Genomic DNA, 17,700 nt, shown 5'->3' on the forward strand with positions numbered 1-17,700 from the left:
GTGGGAGCTACATATGCTTGTCAATGGATCAAATGAATCTTTCTACTGGTGGTTTGTTTGCGCTATCCAGAGCCTGTTCTCCATTTGTGCAGAACTACTACTTACAACAACTCCTAACAGCCAAGTCAAAACGTTCTAAATGGCAGGCAATTCGTCAAAATGACCATCCTGCTTATTTCAGTCCAATGCGGCACCTTCTCTCACAGTCTTTCAACTGGGCCAAATATCTTCAAATGCATTATAAAGGCATGTCTAGCAGTCACCAATCTCTTACTAAAGGGTACATTACCTAAAAGTAGCCTCTGAGTGCCTTTTTATATGGAAACACTTTTATGCCCTCTTGTGGCAAGACCTAGTGTCACACCTGTAATCATTTACATATCTCCCTGAGACTTAACTGCAAGTCAGATTTTGCAACAATCTGACATTTCTATCATTCTTGTAAATATACAGGTGAAACTCAAAAAATTAGAATATCGTGCAAAGTTTATTTCTTTCAGTAATGCAACTTAAAAGGTGAAACTAACATATGAGATAGACTCATTACATGCAAAGCAAGATATTTCAAGCCTTTATTTGTTATAATTTGGATGATTATGGTTTATAGCTTATGAAACCCCAAAGTCACAATTTAGAGGTACCCTTTGCTCAGGGGGTAGGGATTAATTAGCCGACTAGAGTGTGACTCTTTGAGCCTAGAATATTGAACCTTTTCACAAATGTTTAATTTTAAGCTGCATTAATGCAATTCCTTTTCATTTGCATTACTGAAATAAATGGACTTTTGCACGATATTCTAATTTTTCGAGTTTCACCTGTATATGTGTATATATATATATATATATATATATATATATATAAATATAAATATATATATATATATATATATATATATATATATATATATATATATATATAAAAAGTAACAAAAAGGGCAGCACTCCAGAAAGTAAAAGAAGAAAAAAAAATTTCTTCTTTTACTTTCTGGAGTGCTGCCCTTTTTGTTACTTTTTATCTATCCGGATTGGCTTATATCCACACTGGGCCAGCTGCACCCGTATTTTTTCCATTGACGGTGCTGCCACTGAACTCTTTTGTTTCTCTATATATATATATATATATATATATATACTGAACAAAAATATAAACGCAACGCTTTCGGTTTTGCTCCCATTTTGCATGAGCTGAACTCAAAGATCTGAAACATTTTCTACATACACAAAAGACCCATTACTCTCAAATATTGTTCACAAATCTGTTTAAATCTGTGTTAGTCAGCACTTCTCCTTTGCCGAGATAATCCATCCCACCTCACAGGTGTGGCATATCAAGGTGCTGATTAGACAGCATGAATATTGCACAGATGTGCCTTAGACTGCCCACAATAAAAGACCACTCTGAAATGTGCAGTTTGATCACACAACACAATGCCACAGATGTCTACCAGAGCTGTTGCCCATGCAATGAATGTTCATTTCTCTACCATAATCAGTCTCCAAATGCGTTTCAGAGAATTTGGCAGTACATCCAACCGGCCTCACAACTGCAGACCACGTATAACCGCACTAGCCCAGGACCTCCATATCCAGCATGTTCACCTTCATGATCGTCTGAGACCAACCACCAGGACAGCTGAAGCAACAATCGGTTTGCATAACCAAAAAATTTCTGCACAAACTGTCAGAAACCATCTCAGGGAAGCTCATCTGCATGCTCGTCGTCCTCATCGGGGTCTGGACCTGACTGCAGTTCATCGACGTAACCAACTTAAGTGGGCAAATGCTCACATTCGATGGCATCTGGCACGTTGGAGAGATGTTCTGTTCACGGATGAGTCCTGGTTTTCAATGTTCAGGGCAGATGGCAGACAGCATGTGTGGCGTCGTGTGGGTGAGCGGTTTGCTGACGTCAACATTGTGGATGGTGGTGGTGGGGTGATGGTATGGGCAAATTGTAGCCTCTTTTTCCTATTTGTAGTGGAGATGAGTGGTACCCGGTGGGGTCTTCTGCTGTTGTAGCCCATCCGCCTCAAGGTTGTGCGTGTTGTGGCTTCACAAATGCTTTGCTGCATACCTCGGTTGTAACGAGTGGTTATTTCAGTCAACATTGCTCTTCTATCAGCTTGAATCAGTCAGCCCATTCTCCTCTGACCTCTAGCATCCACAAGGCATTTTTGCCCACAGGACTGCCGCATAATGGATGTTTTTCCCTTTTCACACCATTCTTTGTAAACCCTAGAAATGGTTGTGCGTGAAAATCCCAGTAACTGAGCAGATTGTGAAATACTCAGACCGGCCTGTCTGGCACCAACAACCATGCCACGCTCAAAATTGCTTAAATCACCTTTCTTTCCCATTCTGACATTCAGTTTGGAGTTCAGGAGATTGTCTTGACCAGGACCACCCCCCTAAATGCATTGAAGCAACTGCCATGTGATTGGTTGACTAGATAATTGCATTAATAATAATTCTTTAGGTGAGTGTGTGTGTATATATATATATATATATATATATATACTGTATATATACATATACACACACAAACTTTGCTAATTTGTGGCCGGCAGATGAACCCAAACTTTTTCAGGTTAGTTTTGGACAAATCCAGTAACATGTTGGCGGGGAAAAGCACTAGAGAGGAAGTAGAAGGGTGCTCACACAACCCAAGAAGAAGTAGAGGGAGGGCTTAGCCCGATTTACTCCCAGGCCGACAGACAGTCTGGATGAGCTAATCAGAACAAGCAGAACGTCTTTCTGTGTTGGGATATGAATGAGGATGGATGGGTCTTAAAGTGTCTGCCAGAGTCAGGGACAGTCAAAAGTCACAATAAAGCTTCTATTCTAGGTAAACAAATGGAATAGACGGCTCCACCACTCAGGTAAATGGTAGAGGTGCAGAACTGCTTGATCTGACTCACCCAGTCAAAAGCATGAAATTACAGAAAGGAAAAGGATAAGCAGGCACACTCTAATTTGGGTACAATGTATTAATTTATTTGTATTCTAGTAGTTGTGAGATCTGGTAGATGGATATTGTATAATAAAATGAAATAAAAAATAAGAGCGGAAAGATGTCCTTTTTAATAAATAGTAAGATGTAAAAAGATGTAAAAAATGTAGGATAATAGGTGATCACCACTTGGTAGGAAGTGATGGATATCCTGGAAAAAATACCTGGATATCCAGGTATTTTTTCCAGGATATCCATCACTTCCTACCCAGTGGTGATGATCACCTATTATCCTACATTTTTTACATCTTTTTACATCTTACTATTTATTAAAAAGGACATCTTTCCACTCTTATTTTTTATTTCATTTTATTATACAATATCCATCTACCAGATCTCACAACTACTAGAATACAAATAAATTAATACATTGTACCCAAATTAGAGTGTACCTGCTTATCCTTTTCCTTTCTGTAAAGCTTATATTCTACTCACAGGGATAGTGAAGCAAAAGGCTAGAAATACAAAGAAGAAGAATTGTGTGTGTAGAATAAGGACAGGCAGGGAAAGCTGTCAGCCAAGGAATGAGAAGTGATGTTCTGAGGCTGGCTTTGCCTCCTAGCACAACTTCAGCTGCTGCAAACCTCAAAAGCAGCTACCTGAAAGGACATTACTTTAATGTATTTCCCATTTTAACAGAAATCCTTTTTTTGTGGTGGGGGTAGAAGGGGGAGGGTGAAATAAGCACAAAACTGTATAACACATGTTCTACCATCGATGTAGCATTTTAAACCCCAGGGAAAACACCTGAAATACTAGTCTGAAGTCCATGTCAGGGTATTTCCACATAGTTAATTTAATAAAACTGTATTAAATACACAGGTAGCAGACAAAATCATCAGAGAGTGATAATGTAATACTAGGGCTAAATCCATTTATTTCTATGTTCACATGCTTCCAATTTTTTTGGGAGGTTGATGAATTTTTTTAAACCAGCATATAGGTGATTACTACACCAATAACCAGGGTAGTATCCAACATTATCTGAGAGTGATAACTTAGGTGTGAGTGATTAGGCTTAAATTTATTTCCATCTCCAGGCTTCAAATGTTTGTGTGGTGGTGGTGGTGGTGGTAGTCTTGGGGAGGGGAGGTGGGGTATAATTGCATAGTATTTTCTCAACTTACTAGAGAAATTTCTTTTTGGAATCTGAAAACCTTAACGAGCAAAAGACAGTCAATTGTTGCTAGTAGTGTCTTTGGTGTGTTCATGGAAAGGGAAGTACATTGTATTGTGCCTTCCTGTCATTAATGGGGTTCCCCTCGTGAAGTGCAAGGTCTGTTTGCTTACTGCAAGTGACGTACCGGGCTTCTCGCGATTCTCACTGTGCATCAAGCTGCACTCCATGGTGGACACCTGTAGCAGCTGTTACGGGCAGGGACAGTACATGTCTTTCATGGCCCACTGGGTCAATGTTTTTTGTAGCAGTGGAGAGGTAGCACCACAGCAACATGGCCAAGTCCTTTTGACCACCCCCATGATATCATCGGGCTGGCTCTCACAGCAGACACTTATACATCTCCTCCACCTCCTTCATGGACACCCTACTGTCCCCAACAGCAGCAGAGCACAGCGACACTCCCACTCCCCCTCCTTCCTATCAGATGTGTCAAGTCACATATTGGCATGCAATGTTGGAGCTGATTGGCCTGGGTGAGAGTATGTAGCCACACAGACCAGCAGTTGCTTATGTACATCAAGCAGCAAACATTCTGCTGTTGTCACTCTGCCGACTTCAACTGAGCAAGGTGGTCAGCGACAATGGGCGCAACATCCTGCCTGGGGGATATAATACATACTCCCTGCAAGGCCTTTTAAAAAAATGCACTGGCTTGCTCAAGATGCTGGCAATGTCAGGGAGACTGTCCCTGTTTTCAGCCACTCACGTAGTGAGGAACACTCTCCTGGACTTGCAGCATCAGAATGGTGTGCAGTTACACTGCTAAATCTGCCATTTATGCTGCAGTTGTCCCTCATCCCCCTCATATGTATTTTTGAAGACACGCTGATGCTCATGCAACAGGTGGAGACAAAGGAGGAGGAAGAAGAACAACTAACTCATCTTGCTGTCCACTCTGTAGCTGTTGAGGACCCACATTGAGAAACTCCAATGAGGGAAGAGGAGGAGGTGCTGCCACTGGAGGAGGAAAAGGAGTTGAAGTTGGAGGAACAAGAAGTTGATGATGATCATGATGATCATGACACTGGCTATGACACTGTATCGGATCTCCTAGCACCCCGACCGGGTTCCTCCATTGATAGGTGCTCCTAGTGCTTCCAGAGGTCCCCAAGCACTCCACTTGACACCGTAAGCGCTGCAGACCCCAAGAACCGCCAAAGCTTGGTTGAGGTCTCACCGTCTCCTACCCACCCTGGACCTACGACAAGGCTCCAGGCTCCAGTGGGTGAACCTCTCCCAAATCCCGAGAGCAGGAACAGCTCTTACAAGAGCAAGTATTTATGCCAGGGGAGTATAGCAAATCCTCAGCGTATAGCAATCCCCCAGTGTCGATCAGTTACCCAAACACCAGCCTCAACATGATGAAGAGTAAAACAGGAACTCTTTATTTGAACACACAAGCATTGATTTATACACATTTTCCAACAAGGTTACCACCCACAGGGTTTTGTAAAAACAGCCAATAACCACGTACAATACACTCAGACACTCCCACACAAAATCCTCCCCTCTGACCGTGATCCAATTACCTCACTCTGGGTTGATGCAATCATCACAGGCAGGAGAATACACAATGTCTTCTGTCCTGGAGACAACCGAGACGTAATTCAATTATCTCTCAGGACAAAGGACATTGCCAATACACACAGAGAGACAATGGAACAGACCTCACTACTCAGCGTATACAATGTTCCACCCTTTTCAATACACATAGTCATTTGACATCCCAAAATGGCACGAATTAGACCACGGGTTCAAGTTAGTACAAGTCCTTTGTGAACAAAGGAAGCCTGGCTGATGAGAGGGCCCATAATCCTGGGGCAAGAGGCTGGTAGCCAGGCCCCTCCAAAACCCAGTGGCGAAGTTGGTTTCGCCACAGACACCCAATCATCTTATTGGGGGGCGTAGTTGGAAAGAAGTGTATCATCGGGATGCTGGCCAGAATGGTGACCTGTAGACTCACTACTCAGTGGCAGGTGTATCGTTGACATCAAGCAGTCTGATAATTACTGGATAGCCATGCTTTTAGACCCTCACTATCAAAGTAAAATGGGGGAATGTTTTCCTGCCGCAGAAAGGGAGGGAAAATTAAGTTTTAACGCAGAAGCTGCTTTCGGCGAGCAGACGTCTGCCGCCAGCGTGTCTGAAACGGAGGCCCCTCTCTGCCTCCCCACAGACTCACCTCCCTTCCACTGCCACAAGCACCAGCTGCCATTTCAATCTCCTCAATATGATGGAGAAGTTTTTCCACATGCTGTGCCAGGCTGAAGCCAATCAGCAAGCCGACAGCTCCCACCTCAACATCCAGGTTTAGGCCTACTTTCACTCTGGCCAGTCTGTGTCCAATACCCTGTTCCCTGACTCCATAGATTTCTGGGCAGGAGGACTGCAACAGTTGCCTGAACTGGCCACAGGATGCTCACCTCCAGTGTTATCTCTGAGAGGGTTTTCAGTGCAACAGGCAGGTGTGGTGACACGCAAACAGACCAAGTTGTCCACCAGTTCTCCACCAGTGTCCAAAACTTTCCTTTCGTCAAAATGAACCAATCCTGGATTTGGGAGGATTTTCAGACTTGTTCTGGTGAGGCCAATGAATATATCTGGCCTTGCTGCTGCTGCCTCCATCACGCCACTGCCACCATCATGCCACTGCTGCTGCCTGCCTACCATCATCTTCCATAAGGCTGCTGCTGCCTCCATCATGTTGCTACCTGAAAACATGTACCGTATGGCTGCTGCCTTAGCTGCTGCCGTCGCCTCAGCTGCTGCTGCTCCTCGATGCTAATTCCCTACTGCCACCGCTATTAACACAAAAGCATCTGTCACTACTACCACTACCACCACTACTACTGCCCATAGACAGCCAACCTACTGCCTTGTATTTTCCATTCTATGCCGATTCTGCTGCCGCTACGTTTGTGGCCACATGCCAATATATTTACTCTTTCCACATCCACACTGCACTGCTGTTGCTCCCAATTAAAATGGAGAATTTTTTTAGGCTCGTTCACCACAAGCTACTTTTCCTTTTGATAATCAACACTTGTGCGTGTCATATGGGCAGGCATTCAGGCATTCTGATCCTGTCAGGGTATAATTTTTGGACACTTGGTCCCCAAGTCACTTTTTTTTTACAATTTGTTTAAATCCCATAACACTATGTGTGATTAAACATCATCTGCCCCCAATAAGGGACAATTTTTGGAAGATTTGGAATATGAAAAGGCATAACACGTGACAGCGCGGTGTGTTTTTAAATATGCTGTATGTTAATGCCATCAAATGTGCGTTTACCCATATCTATGTATATCAGTATCACTCAGACATGATTTACTATTGCTGTCATCGTGTTTGAGAGTCCTAGAAGACTAATGGGCTTTATTTACCAATTTTCAGGGCAATTGGATCAACTTTGTTTAGATCTGAATGAAATATGAGCGATCCAGTTCGTTACAAACTTTGCATTTTTTCACATGACAGAGGAACCTAAACCTTGTTTGGGACTAATCCAGTAAAACGATGTGTAGCTCCATTTTACTGCACATGGAAGCAAGTGGGGGGAGGGCTTGCCGACAGAACGCCTAGAAGAGCCAATTAGTGCTGCAGCAGGCAGGGGGTTGCCCTAGCAAAACAAGCAGAACATAATTCTGTGTTAGGCTGTGAATGAGGGTATTTGGGTTTTACAGTGCCTGCCAGAAAAACAACCTTACGGAGTCAGGGATAGTAAAAAGTCACAACCAAGCTTGTATTCTACTGCAAGGGATAGTGAAGGGAAAGGCTAGGATTACAAAGAAAAATAATTGTGTGTGTGACGGACTGAACCGTCACTGGGGCTGCTAGCCTCCTTCCTATGGACTATGGACCCAGAACTATGGAGACCCCCTCAGACCTTTTGGGGTTACAAGAAACTATGAACCCTGATTTATGTGTGGAGTTTATATGCCACATATTTCCTATTGCCCACTAAAGGTGCAGGGTGTGAATCCAGCAACATAAAAAGGGTTAACTCTGCACTGGGACTCCCACTGATTGTGTTAGTGATGGGATTAAAATATCTGACTCTGGGAGTAGCCGACTCCGGTGTAGATGAGTAGATCACCCTATGATACACTCAGGAGATAATCCCATATGTGTCTCCTCTCTCACTATTCATTCATTAAGATACTGGGGGAGATGTCTGTTTGCATTCTGTTCATGGTTGATTGATTTATTTTGTTAGACTTCTTGACCTGTATATATACTGAGTTGGTCTTCAATAAAGTCAGTTCCTGTTTTACCCTCAACATAGAGTCTCATCTCATGTGTGGGGGAACAGCTATATTTACTCTGGGGATTGCTATTGGTATTATACTCCCCTGGGATTACAACACGGTTCTACCCACTGGAAGCTGGATCCTGGTCTTGGGCCCAGGGTGGGTGGAAGACGGCAAGATCCCAACCAAGCTGCGGCGGTTCATGGGGTCTGTGGTGGTTACGGTGTCAAGTGGAGTGCTTGGAGTCCTCGGGAAGGACTAGGAGCATCCATCAACAGAGGTACCCAGTCGGGGTGCCAGGAGATCCGTTACATGTAGTAAAGTATTTCAAACATTACATACAAAACCATGGTGTTCTAATACAACTTCCCAGGAGACATCTCCACTTGAGACTTTATGGCCATGACTCGAGATCTTCTTTCTTATGCAATGAAAAAGTTTCCTCTGGTATCTCTCTCTTTCCAAAAGTCATAGAGATTACTCTTCACCATACTGTATCAGGGTAAATTACGACGGATCATTTCACAGGCTTCTATTGTTATACAGAAAAAGCAGAATGTGGCGAAAATAAAATCGCCACTGGGTTTTGGAGTGGCCTGTTTGCCAGCCTCTTGCCACAGGATTATGGCCCATATACTAACTTTAAAGGAGAAAATAGACCGGCTGCACAGCCTAAATCTGTGGAACTGTTTTGGGCAGGAAAATCATGCTTGCGGTCAGTCAAATATGACTTCCATGGAATTCGGGAACCCCTGCTTGGATCTGGGTGATTTTTAAATATGTTGTTCATCCAGATCAGAGCTATCCATGGATGTATACATTATGGGGAAATGTGGGGTTTTGAGGTGTTTTCTGTGTTTTGGGAAAAATGTGTGTTTTCTGCCTATGAGTGATTAAGTGTACCACTGAGGAAGGGGACAGCGTCTCCCCGAAATGCGTTTGGGAGAATCTTGGTAACAATCCTGGACTAGATACCCCGAACCCTATTTGGAGTAAAGTGCACTTTTCCACAAAGAGAAGGATTTCCTCAATACACATCAGAAAGGATCTGACACGTCATCCCGCCAGTGCTCGGAAGCAAGCAGCCGCATACCTCACACAGGAACATCACGTGAGAAGCAGCGGTGAGAAACACGAGGGACGCTAATACCGCAGCCGGGACGTCGGCATACTGAGCGGAACGAAAGACTATCCTATCAGTCCCATCGAGTAAGCGCAGGCGGAGGTAAGCCCACACCTGTGGGGAGACATATAGGAGGTACAATATCCCTCTATGAAAAGGTGAAACTTGATTACAGTTAACACCGCTATTGCTGCATGAGGAATGAACCTACTTGATAACCTGCATTATTTACGGCAGTGTACTCGTGCGCAACAGCATACAGCGATTGAGCTGTTACCCCTCCACTAAGGATTAACTTTGTCGGCAACTACAAACAGTAGAGTACCTGTTTGCAACAGTGTAAAGTTACTGCGGACATAGACACATTGTTTTATTGAAAGCATTGACTATTTGGCTACCTTTGAACTTCGTGGATATGGGACATTTCTAGTGTATAGAAGATCTATGGGGCTCAATTAGTTGCTGCTGGAGTAGCACATGGAAATTGATGTCTAAGAGGAATATCAGTTAGGGTTGCAGAAACCGACGGCACCATTGTTTTTTTAACTAATATCTAGGACCATATAGGTCCATCTAAATCAAGTACCATCGGCTCCTGCACCATTTGATATTTTTTGATATTAGAATTTTATTATATTGATATTGTCTATGATTGCTTATTGTATTGATATTGTATTTTATTGAAATTGCACATGTGACAGGTGATTTTTATTTTTATTTTTATTCCAATAAACCATGTTCCTATTCCATATATGAGTGCCAGTCCAATATATAATACAATTATGATTAAGTTAATTGTTTTTAGTAATTGTGTCACAGGCAATGCCCATTGTATTTGTTGATTGCGTCACAGACAATGCCCATTGTATTTTGTTGATTGAGTCACAGACAATGCCTATTGTATTGTGTTAATTGTATCACAGGCAAAGGAGGGTTTGTGTACATTAGCTAGGAGTGTTTAACTGTACAATACCTTGTTGATTGGCTGTTGTGACTTTGTGTCATGTGCTCCACAAGGTTTACGTGGGTGGTAACCTTGTGGGAAAAACTGTATATAAGAAATGCCTTTGTGCTCATTAAACAGACCTGCTTTACCCCTTCATGAAGTCTTGGCTCATGTTTGGGGGATGGGATAACTACTCTCTTGGGGATTGCTATATCACAATACTCCCCTGAGTATAAGCTTTTGTAAGAGCTTGTTCCTGGTTCCTGCTCTCTGGATTTAGGAGAGGTTCACCCACTGGAAGCGAAAGCCCGGTCTTGGGTCCAGTGTGGGTGGAGGACGGCGAGACCCCAACCAAGCTGCGGCGGTTTGTGGGGTCTGTGGTGGTTACGGTGTCGAGTGGAGTGCTTGGAGCCCTCGGGAAGCACTAGGAGTATCCATCAATGGAGGTACCCAGTCGGGTGCTAGGAGATCCGTTACAGTGGTGGCAGCAGCGGGGTGGTATCCTAGTGCAAAGAGAAGCAGCTCGGAGACACCGTTTGTGGATGTACAAAGTTGAGGGCATTGCTTGTCCCCGTACAGCGCCCCTTGTATTTTGTTGATTGCGTCACAGACAATGCCCATTGTATTTTGTTAATTGTATCATCCAAACGCGACTTCTCCCCCTCTCAGATAGAGGTTCTTAAGAAGGGTTTGTCTTTTGTGCCCCTGCAGAAGTTCAATCTCTTCAATTGGATTAAAGATCTACAGTTGTATGTGCGTAGACTTAAGTGGAAAAATTTCTTTAATATGCATAATAAACTGCAGTGTCAGGAGCTTGGGATTGATGTAGAGGACCTCCAGGATGTACATCTTCTGGTGGGTTTATCTGAAGAAGGAGATAGGAATATAGGTGATGGTCCGTTCACGGATTTAAAGAACCCATCAACATTATTCCCACCAATAAATGATAACACCCTAATTGACACCTTCCTTAATGTGGCAACCCGGGATCTTCAGAAACTTGATGTGCGATCCATGGGGTATGACAATGTGAGCCACGAGGAAAGGGTGTCATTGGAGGAGTTAGAGCGTGATACCAGTATTGTCATCAAGCCCTCAGATAAGGGCGGAAATATCGTGGTCGTGGACCATGATAAATACCGCATGATGTGCCTTAGAATCCTGGCAGATAGGAACACCTATACTGTCCTTGCCACGGATCCCACACCTGCGTACAGGACCCTACTCATGACACTGCTAAATAATGCATATGAGGATAGACTTATTAGCAAGGCAGAGCTAGAATACTTGTTACCTAAGTTCCCTGTCCTTGCTACATTTTACAGTCTGCCCAAGTTACATAAACAAGGACTTCAATTGAAGGGCAGACCCATTGTCTCGAGCATTGGCATACTCACTGAAAATATTAGTAAGTATGTGGACACTATTTTACATCCATTTATAGTGAGCCTGCCATCTTATGCCCGTGACACTATGCCCGGCTGGATGGCGTATGGCTGGCAAGTTTGGATGTAGAGGCCTTGTACACCTCTATACCCCACGAATTGGGGTGTGAGGCTGTAGAGGTCTTCCTCCAACAGAGAGGTGAACATTGTCGCCGCCATAACGCCTTCCTAATGCAACTTTTGAGATTTGTCCTGACACGGAACATCTTCCTCTTTGACCAACGTATCTACCACCAGCTCAGGGGGGTTGCGATGGGCAGCCCTTGTGCCCCCACTTTCGCAAACCTCTACCTGGGCTGATGGGAGAAGGAGGTCGTGTTCGCTTATATGATGGAGCATTATACATCTTGTATCCAACTGTGGATTAGATATATAGATGACGTGCTGATACTGTGGAATGGCACCAGAACTAGGTTCATGCAATTTGTGGAAACCCTAAATATTAACCAATTGGGCCTATTTTTTACATCAGAGATGCAGGAGAGCCAGATTGCCTTCCTGGATCTTACTATTTCAATAGGTAGGGACAGGAGAATTACCACCAAACTCTTTAGAAAACAAACGTCCACTAATAGTCTCCTGCATTGGGAGAGCGGACACCCCCTGGCCCTGAAAAGTGGCATTCCGAAAGGGAAGTACCTCAGGGCCAGGAGGAATTGTTTTGAGTTAGGTGAGTTTAAGGCAGCAGCATCTGATCTAAGATCAAGATTTGTAAATCGGGGGTACCCGCAGCACACATTAAAAAAGGCATATCAACATGCAATGAGTGCGAACCGGATTGAACTATTGGTCCCAAACATCAGGACCAAAGTTGACTCTACCCCCTCGGCAGGGCCGGATTAATGTAGGGGCTGATGGAGCTGCAGCTCCAGGCCCCTACCATAAAATAGGCCCATCCGCCAGCCAAAAGGCTGTCAGGAGCGTCTTGCGCTAAAAGTCCTCTGTTGTACACAGCGTATATACGTCACAGGATATCCGGCGGCAGGACGTCAGAGCAGCTGGTGCTGTTCCTGTAATGCCGCGGCCCGCCGGATATGACCTCAGTGTGCCCGCCGTTATCCCTCCTGCACGCTGCGCTGTGTACAACCTGCTCAGCAGTTTCGACCAGCACACGGCCCACAGCGCTCAGCCACACCAGCCCGCGAGACAGCAGGACCTGTGATGATGTCATGGCCATGTGATCAGGTGTGGGAGGAGTCAGGTTATGCTGCAGGAGAAGGTACAGTCCACATAGAGCATTCTGGAGCAGCTATCAGATAAACTCATCCAGTTGGAAGGGAGGGCAATCATAGTGCTGTTATGATTTATGGACACAGCTCTCAGCATGCTTAGCCAGCCTTCTATCTGGCTTTTCATCTTGAGAGTCACAGTCCACAGGCTGTTTCTGAGCCTGTGGACTGTGACTCGCAAGAAGCACAGCCAGATAGAAGGCTGGCTAAGCATGCTGAGAGCTGTGTCCATAAATCATAACAGCACTATGAAAATTACTGACTGGCTAAGCATGCTGAGAGCTCAGTCTAAATAACATAACACATTAAAGAAATTACTGTTTCTAGCTGCTAGTCCACAGCAGCTAGAAACAGTAATTTCTTTAAAGGGATTCTGTCACCAGGTTTTACCCCTGTCAGCTAAAAATATGCTGATGTTCAGGGCGTCTTCACGATTCCTAATGTGTGCTTATAAATGTCATCTGTGGGCTTATTTAGCTAAAAAACAGCTATTACTAACCTGTCAGTCAAACAAATAAGGTGCCCAACGGGATGTTAATGGATGCAAGGTGCCGGCCACACCCGCCGCCTTTCGTGCCCAGCGCTGCCTTTCCGGACTTCTGCGCCGCCTCCTAATCCTCTGTGCCACCTCTCGCTCTCCCTCCCCCTCCTTCTGCTGTAAGATCTCGCGCTTGCGCACAGGGCTCTGCCTGATGAACCCGTGCGGACTTCTCCATTTGGCTTCTTACAGCGAAGTGCGCATGCGCCGGCACTTCGCTCAACCCCTGTATGCGCGAGATCTTACAGCAGGAGGAGGGGGGGGAGGGAGAGCGAGAGGCGGCACAGAGGATTAGGAGGCGGCGCAGAAGTCCGGAAAGGCGGCGCTGGGCACGAACGGCGGTGGGTGCGGCCGGCACCTTGCATATATTAACATCCCCTTGGGCACCCTTATTTGTTTGACTGACAGGTTAGTAAAAGCTGTTTTTTAGCTAAATAAGCCCACAGATGACATTTATAAGCCCACATTAGGAATCGTGAAGACGCCCTGAACATCAGCATATTTTTAGCTGACAGGGGTGAAACCTGGTGACAGAATCCCTTTAATGTGTTATGTTATTTAGACACAGCTCTCAGCATGCTTAGCCAGCCTTCTATCTGACTGGCTAAGCATGCTGAGTGCTGTGTCCATAAATCATAACAGAGCTCTATGAAAATTACTGTTTCTAGCTGCTGTTGTCCACAGCAGCTAGAAAACAGTAATCTTCATAGTCATGTTAAATGATCACTATAGTGTCAGGAAAACAAAGCGGTTTTCCTGACACTATAGTGCCCTGAGGGTGCCCCCACCCTCAGGGTCCCCCTCCATGTTGCCAAGATAGACGCCAAATGAAGGGGTAGTTGCAGGAACAAAATACTTTAATGGTATAGATAAAATATATATGTAATTAAGACACTGAGTGCAGTTCCATAAAAAGGCCCAGCAAAATCCTCAGCACCAGGCCCATGATGCTCTTAATCCAGCCCTGCCCCTCGGATTATAGCCACATTTGATAAAGCTCACCGATAGGTCCGTGAGATTTTGCAGAATCACTGGTCCATTCTTCAGTCCGATCCAGATATCGGGTCATCTATACCTGATCGTCCCTCTGTCACATACCGGCGTGGCCCCAATTTGCGTGATCGGTTGGTGCACAGCCTTTATACACGTCCCGCGTCTGGTACATGGCTGAAGAAAAATACAGTAAAAGGAACCTTCCCCTGTGGCTCCTGCATTATATGCAGGAATATCGTGAAAGGAGATTCCTTCACCAGTTATTCGACTGGTGATAGGTTCAGTATTCGTTCCTTTATTAGATGTACCTCAGTGGGCGTGGTATATCTTATTACCTGCAAGTGCGGCCTACAGTATGTAGGCAAGACCAAACGTGAGTTAAGGAGGAGAATAGGAGAACCACCTATCAGATATTCGCAATCACGGGACACAACTGTGTCACGTCATGTGCGGGAAGCACATGATGGGAATCCCGATGTCTTGCGGGTACAAGGGATTTTATTGATCAATAGATCCATTTGCGGCGGAGATATTGATACACTCTTACTCCGTAAGGAAGCAATGTGGATCTTCAAATTGCAAACCATCCATACGCGGGGTTTGAATGAAGCTATTTCATATGCTTGCTTCATCTAACTCAGAATGTAGACACTCTAACGGGTACTACTGTAACAACCTGCTAGCTATTGCACATGCAGAAGTGATCTAAAATATGACTCTTTTCCCCCCTCCCTGTGACTGGGATCCGATCGCAGGGAAGTAGCATGGGGATTGATATGTAGGGAGGATTGATGGCTAACTGTCTTAGGTTTCCTTTGTCGAGTGGTTCGACATATGCTGTGATTGTTTCTGATTTATTTCCTTTCATGGGTCGATTCTCATATCCACATCAGCACTAGGCGAGCTCAGACATATTCGCCGCAGATTTCGATTCCCCAATACAGCAACGCATATTGCGCAATCGTAAGGAAGTGTATTAGCTTACCTGGGTGCTCGGCGGGTCAAGGGTCGGATGTCAGATGACGCGCTCGTTTCTGATTCACGGCAGCACCAACACACACCTCCCCAAGGCGGGGCTTTTGTGATATCCTCTTGGCGTTCATGCGGCCGCATACGGCCGTCATAGTGCCGGAGCCTTAACACGCAAAAGTGTGGGGCATATTTCCTTTACAGGATCACCTTATTGAGAGACCTTTGCTCCTGATGACACGGGGCAGAATATGTCACGTAGAAACGCGTTGAGCCATTGATCTCTATCTAGGACACGGCTCCATAGGCAGGGTGCATACAAGTTGTCAGGCAGCACAATAGCTAGCTTGGATACAAGTGTGAATGCGGTCCGATACCTAGACCGCTTCAGTCTGCCTACCCACTCATGCAAGACCGCACTGGTCTTGCATGAGTGGGTAGGCAGACTGAAGCAAGCTTAGTGTGCATCTGTACATACAGTGGTTACTGTGTGGCTGCTGCTGTTTGGATGTCCTGATGTTGTGTGTGAACTACTTCACATATAAACAATTCATGAGATCTGGAGTCGACACAGACTAATATTCTCAACAGGGATTCCAGCCTCAATTCACTAATAGCTTCTCTGCTGTACAGAGTTAGGTAGGACTGCAATTGAGCGCACCTATGCCTATTTACAACACATGAACCGTGTCCTTATTCCTTCTCCTGTGGGTTATTAGCACCAATGTGCCAGCAGGACTAGGATTTAGTCCAGACTGTTTTTGATGTGGCGGGTCAATAATTATCCTCGACCACATAACTCCAGTCTGGTGCCTGAAATTCACGAAAGTGATGCACAGAATTTTCCCGTCTTAACCAGTTACTAATAAACACTTTATTATTTTATTTTAAATACGTTCTTCAGGCAGTGTGATACGTACATCAGCTAGGAGTGTCTAACTGTACGATACCTTGTTGATTGGCTGTTGCGACTTTGTGTCATGTGCTCCACAAGGTCTACGTGGGTGGTAGCCTTGTGGGGAAAACTGTATATAAGAAATGCCTTTGTGCTCATTAAACAGTCCTGCTTTACCCCTTCATGAAGTCTTGACTCATGTTTGGGGGATGGGATAACTACACTCTTGGGGATTGCTATATCACAATACTCCCCTGAGTATAAGCTTTTGTAAGAGCTTGTTCCTGGTTCCTGCTCTCTGGATTTAGGAGAGGTTCACCCACTGGAAGCGGAAGCCCGGTCTTGCGTCCAGTGTGGGTGGAGGACGGCGAGACACCAACCAAGCTGCGGCGGTTTGTGGGGTCTGTGGTGGTTACGGTGTCGAGTGGAGTGCTTGGAGCCCTCGGGAAGTACTAGGAGTATCCATCAATGGAGGTACCCAGTCGGGTGCTGGGAGATCCGTTACAGTGGTGGCAGCAGAGGGATGGCGTCCTAGTGCGAAGAGAAGCAGCTCGGAGACACCGTTCATGGATGTACAAAGTTGAGGGCATTGTTTGTCCCCGTGCAGCGCCCCTTGTATTTTGTTGATTGCGTCACAGACAATGCCCATTGAATTTTGTTAATTGTATCACAGGCAGAGGGCGGTTTGCGTACATTAGCTAGGAGTGTCTAACTGTACAATACTGTGTTGATTGGCTGTTGTGACTTTGTGTCCTGTTCTCCACAAGGTCCTCGTGGGTGGTAACCTTGTGGGGAAAACTGTATATAAGAAATGTCTTTGTGCTCATTAAACAGAGCTGCTTTACCCCTTCATGAAGTCTTGGCTCGAGTTACAGTGTGCATAGAATAGGGACAAGCAGTGAAGCTGTCAGTCAAGGAATTAGAAGTAAGGACCTGAGGCTGGCCGTGCCTCCTAGCACAACTTTAGCTTCTGCAAACCTCAGTAGCAGCTACTTGCAAAGAAATCTTTAAATTTTTTTCCCCATTTTAACAGAAACCTTTTTTTTTAAGGAGGTGATCAAAGAGGGCAAAACTGTACAACACATGTTCTGCCATCGATGTAGCATTTTAAATCTCAGTG

The sequence above is a fragment of the Bufo bufo genome, chromosome 4, assembly GCF_905171765.1.
Source record: "Bufo bufo chromosome 4, aBufBuf1.1, whole genome shotgun sequence".
NCBI classification, from domain to species: domain Eukaryota; kingdom Metazoa; phylum Chordata; class Amphibia; order Anura; family Bufonidae; genus Bufo; species Bufo bufo.